Source organism: Meles meles, chromosome 7 (assembly GCF_922984935.1).
Source record: "Meles meles chromosome 7, mMelMel3.1 paternal haplotype, whole genome shotgun sequence".
Lineage (NCBI taxonomy): Eukaryota > Metazoa > Chordata > Mammalia > Carnivora > Mustelidae > Meles > Meles meles.
Genome location: NC_060072.1, coordinates 49,309,417 through 49,315,659, shown reverse-complemented (window position 1 = coordinate 49,315,659; position 6,243 = coordinate 49,309,417).

Genomic DNA, 6,243 nt, shown 5'->3' with positions numbered 1-6,243 from the left:
ACCTGTATGTTTCCTTTAAAATTCTTCCAACTATGCTGGATGCTTTAAAATTTTCATAATGACTTGTTGGGAAAAAGTATTAGTGGGGAAAAAAAAAGTTCTACAATTAAAAAAATATTAATAGATCTATTCAAAATTGTTTTACCAGATACTTAAATAAAAATCAAAGACAACTTCAACAGGTCTTTCCAATTTCAAGAGGTCTCTGTGTATATGTGTGTGTGTGTGTATAAATTATAAAAATGTATTATATATATGTATTCACTTGGATTATCTATATATGTATATGCATATACACATACATCCTCCCATTTTGTTCAGCTCTGTTCTGTGAGTTGAAATGATGTTATTTTCTCCAAAGCTCCAAAAAACCATCATTTCACACATATACATATACACATGAATATGCACATATGTATCAGAAGATGTAAAGAATGAAGAGGTGTTGGAGAATAAGAGAACAGAATCATGAGAGTGCACAACTTCTTAAACAGATCAGAAAGACAAGGTCTGACCATTTTAGATCAGAAAAACAACCAAAAAAAAATTACATCTAAAATACGTTGAAGAAAAATAAATAAATAAATAATTTAAAAAAAAAAAAAAAACATGTTGAAGAAAACCAGGATGGATTGTTGGTAACTCTAATGGTGCAAGATGGGTATTACTATACCTATTCCATATAAGAAAGCACTGTTGAGATCGGGGGACTTCATTTGTTCTCGCTGGCTATGAATTCAAAGCCCTGGTGAGGCTCTAAAAAGGGACAGGCACTGGACAGTTCACCCTAAATAACAGACTCAGCAAGTCTGGGACAAGTCTTGGTCATCTGCACTATTGCTCATGCCAGAGGAGAGGCCCATGCTCAGCTGGTTTTGAGCACTACTTCCTCGGCCCTGAAGCCGCAGACAACAAATTACTTCTTAATCACGAGATCAGCAGACCTATAAATTTCTCTTTAAATTATTAGTCCTCACTGTGCTCTCCTCCCATTTTGCTCAGCTCTATTCTGTTAGTTGAAAGGATGTTATTTTCCCGAAGTCTCAAAAAACCCGTCATTTCATACTTGAAGAAAATTCATTTATAAAACCTTATTGTGGTCTTTCTTCTCCAAAGACCTGAAGTTAGAGAAGAGGAAGTTGGTGGAACGGGGTTTCTAGAGAGGATATGAACATGTAGGGAGAGGATCGGAGAAGGGCGATACCAGTTCACAAAACACTGGCAAAGGAAATACTTTCCCATCTCTTGCCCTTCTGAAGAACTCATCAAGGGCCTGAGGTAGAGTAACACCAGCTGGTCAGGCAGGCAGCATGGAGGGTGGTACTGCACTGCCCTGGGCCTGGGAGAGTCCTGGCTTCTGCCTACCGTGCCAGCATCACTGTTAATAATGTCCCTCTTCATTCTTAAAGGGGCTCTGGACTTCAGGCAATAAATTATATAACCCTAAGGTTAAGGAAGAGTGTTTGTGGATCAGATTACAAATACAGACTTGGCAAGTTTCTTGACCTCTGAGCCTTTGTACCTTCCACTGTGAATTGAGGTGCCTGGCCTGGAGTTGGGCACCATGTGAGGCCTAACAAGCAGGAATGGTTAATGCCAGAGTTAATCCCGTGGCTCAGCAGCCTGCCTGCTAATTAATTAACTTATTTATTTATTTAAAGATTTTATTTATTTAATTGACAGAACAAGCAGGGGGAGAGGCAGGCAGAGGAAGAGGGAGAAGCAGGCTCCCCGTTGAGCAAGGACCCTGGGTTCTTGACCTGAGTTGAAGGCAGATGCTTAACAGACTGAGCCACCCAGGCACCCCAAGTCTGCCTGAATTTAAATCAAGACTCCACCATGTCAAAGCAGTGTGACTTGGAACAATTTTCTTGTCCTCTCAATCCCTCAGTTCCTTATCTGTAAAACAGATATCAGGAGAGTCCTTGCCTATCAGAATGCAGGGAGGATAAAATGCATTAGAACGTACATAGTGCTTTGAACAATACCGGCATGCAGTAAACACTCAATAAAAGGAATGTATTTTTATTAACCCAAAGAAATTTAGACTTTTAATCCCACCTTGTTGACGAAATGGCATCTCAGTTAATTTGAAGGTGGCTTTTTGTGATACAAAAATATTTAGGGTAAAACTAAGACTAAAACCGCTGGTTTCCATTTTAAACTTTGCCATTCTGTTATTTTGCACTCATGAACCATAGCTGTTTTTGCTTTGTTTTTGTTTTTGTTTTTTTCCATGAGCACTCAGAAGCTATACTAGTTCGTTCTCTTGATACCATTTACTGTCTTAATGCCCTTTACCTACGCATGACCTCGGGGTCTCTGCCTTAATAATGAGATGAAGGGTTGGGGAAGGAACAAAAAAGCATGGACCATGTGCTAAACAGGATCCTATACCCAGAAGATAAAGGGAAGTTGACAGTTAAGCACCTGTTTCAAAGCTTCCAGTCAAAAGGACCTAGAAAAACATAGCATCTAGGTACCAGGCTTAGGGTGTTAGGGAGGAGGAAATAGGAGGCTTAGAATTTTTCATAAAAACTTCCAAACTCAAAGTTCATAATTAATACTTTTTTCTCTCCGTAAAAGTAAAATAAGATGGTAGGCTGATATCACAGATGGAATAAAGTTTATTTATTTATTTATTTATATATATTTATTATATATATCCTTCAATGAATTGTCAAGTGGAAAACAATACAATTAACATATAGCAATGTTTCACTTGCCAAGCAAAAACAGTATTATATTATTTTGTTAGCTCACACTGAGCTCTCAGTATAGCTATTTCCACTGACTCAAATAAATACACATAACTTATAACCAGTTTATTGAAAGAGCTGAACTTAGTGGGATGCAAGCAGAGAGCAACTTAACTTTAAAACCTTTCCTCTCCACCTGTTCTTCCCCAATCCTGGATGAAATCTTGGCCACTCTCAGATAATAAATCTTAAGTTTAATTTTCAACACAATAAAAAAAATCTAGCCAAAGTAATATGAAAACTTCACACTCCCATCCAATTTAAAACTTCTTCCTTTCCCAGGTCTGGATCTGCTTTACGTTTGGAAAGCTGCCAAAGAGGAAGTGGGGCATATAAAGTGTGTTGGTTGAGATTCTGTAACAGATCCTGAAACATCAGGGGCTTAACAGAATGAGCATTCAGGCTTTGCTCATAAGAAGTAGAATCAGCTATGGCAGGGAGTGGCAATGTGGTGTTGGCAGGGGCATTATTCAAAGAGCTAAGGCGTCTTAGGTTCAGTTATCTTCAGTAATGGGGATTCCAAAGTTGCCCTGGTCTTTGTTTGGGTTTCCCCAGAAGCAGATCCTGAAATAAGGATTTAAATAAGAGTGGTTTTTATTTGGGAGGCAACCACAGCCAATAGTGAGACAGGGAAAGGAAATAAAACAACAAGGGTTGCATAAGTTATAACTGAGGGCAACCACAGCTTAATCCTGCTGGGAAACAGTGGAGAATATTTGCCTCAATGTTACCTCACCCAAGAAGGAAGCTGGGGTATTTATCTACTATCTCCAAACAGTCATTGGTTTAGGATTGCTGAGGGGTTGGAGGCCTCATTCCCTTGCATTCCCAGCCTTCCATATATATGGGCAAAGAAGGTTCTAGTAGTTAGAAAAAGCCTTCAGGCAAAGAGACCTAGGTACAGATCACTGGAATACAGGTCGTTGTACATTTAGATATTAAAGGCTAAGGGCCTATAAATGCCCTAAGAGTAAGGCATTTATAGTGTCTGCTATATCCTGGTTATCAATATCCAGCTAATAGAAAGGGTCAAGAGAGAACATGAATGATTTTACAGAGGGTTAATGTGGGCCAGGGTAGCAAGAACCATACATCACTTTCATCCATATTCCACTGGGCAGAACTCAGTCCATGCCCCCATCCGCATGCAAAGGGCATTGGCTTTAGAAAAGCTAACCCCACCATGGACAGTCACTTCCCTGCACACTGTGCTTACGACAGGGAGTATAGTCCATTGTGGACCATCAGCTCCCTGTACTACACCTGGCTGCTTCCTCTCCCATTTATTCATCTTGTTCTCCCACTTTGTATTCCCCATTCACTCATCTGCACTTAGTTTCTTGAGAGTTAGATTTGAAGGAGAGGAGGTATGGGGCGAAAATTTCTTTAGTTGATTGGTTCAAATGAAATCTGTTATTGGTGTTCTCTGGATGTGGCAATGCCAAATGCTGACTTTTTCTCCATGAGGTAATTTTGTGGGCTCTTTAGGGCTCACACTGCTGGTTATCTCTCACCTACAGTTTCTTTGATGTGGGCTACAACTCCTCTGCTAGATCTTATCACTTTTCTAAGCCCCTGGTTCCTGGTGGTCCCTCTTTCTTGAGGTCACCTTGCACAAATCAGCAGTGTCTTGAGAAAAGGTCTTTTCAAGACAGAACATCCATCCCATTCCATGTGATCCATGGCAGGTTCACCTGCCTCTGGACATGTGGACCATTCTCAACACTGCCCCATCCTCAAGTCTAAAGAGCAGCTTGGTACAGATCACATGCCAAGAGTTAAAAGGTATTTTGTTCTGTTTCAGTTTGGTCTGGTGTTTTTGCAGGCATCTCAACTGGCTTAGGGTGGGAAAGCCTCACCTGTCCCTGCACTGCATCAGGGGAAGTTAGGGGAAATTCTGCTCTCAGCATGAGGATTCCTCTCAGCAGGGAACCTTTCTACCAGCTGCTTCAACAACTCACTGGTGCTTTTCATCATCTTATACAGCCTTACACAGCTGAGGGGAGAGATTGTATGACATAACTCATTTTGGACCATGTTCTTTGCATGTTCAGCACTGGTGCCTGGCTCTTCCTTTGGAAGGTGGGAGAACATGTCACCAGGTGTTTGCCAGCTTCAGGATGGCTATGAAACCCCAAGACGATATGACAACTTGTACTCAATGTCCTGTTACACATGCTAAGCAATTTCTCCCAGTGTCTGTGTTTTAAGGACATCTTGGTGGCTACAATAATCAGTGAAGAGAACTCTGGGAGTTATTAGAGCCACCCCTTAGAGATTAGGAAGGCAAGTTTTAAAACCATACGATCTCATGGCAAGAGATCTTAAAGGGGGCATGACTCAAGGGACATGTTAAGCTCTAAAACAAATGACATCCTTAAACTCAAGTCTCAATGAAGAATAAAACAAAGGCAGCTGGGAGGGGCATTTAAAGAGATCAGTATGGTCATCCAGGAGGGACCTCGCTGATGGGACTCATGTTTGAAAAGGACAGCCTTGCTCATATAAATACACAACAGAGGGAGAGGATGAGCAAACATAAAAGCAAATGAGGAAAACCAACCTATAAAAGTAGCTTTCAGGGGCACCTGGGTGGCTCAGTGGGTTAAGCCTCTGCCTTCAGCTCAGGTCATGATCTCAGGTTCCTGGGATCGAGTCCCACATCGGGCTCTCTGCTCAGAAGGGAGCCTGCTTCCTCCTCCTCTCTCTCTCTGCCTGCCTCTCTGCCTACTTGTGATCTCTCTCTGTCAAATAAATAAAATCTTTAAAAAAAAAAAAAAGTAGCTTTCAGCGGTGCCTGTGTGGCTCAGTTGATTAGTCTGACTCTTGGTTTCCACTCAGGTCATGATCTCATGGGTGTAGAGATAAAGCCTCCTGTGGAGCTCCTCACTTAGTGCAGAGTCCACTTGAGATTCTCTGCCTCTGCCGCCCCTCCCCTCACCTCCCTACCCGCATTCACATGCTCTCTTAAATAAATAAATAAATAAATACCTAAATAAATAAACAAACTCATTTTTAAAAAGTAGCTTTCAGAAAATTAAGGCACATGATGAATTGAGGTTTAAGAAAATTGCTAAAGAAAAATAAAGTGATGATTTTTAAAGGTTATATTTGGAAAATAAAAGAAACAAAGGAGGAATAACTCCACTGCTTAGGCAAGAGAGAATCCTGTTAAGAACAGAGTAAAGGCAAAAGGGCTGTACTGCTCATTTTATTCAGAAGGATGATTTTTCAACTGAAAAACTGTAGTAAAAGTATTTTTAGGAGCAAATTAAAGACCAGAATAGATGACAAGATTGTAAGGGAACACTCAGTTGCCTTAGAGGAATGAAAGTTTCCAAGTCTAAGGGAATTATATCCCCAAATACACAAGAACATATAAATATGACCACAGAACTATTCTTAGGTGCTGCTGAGAAATCAGTAGGAGCTAGCCCATTACAGGACTTACAAGCCTCATTTGCTCCCTCTGCTCAGAGTACCT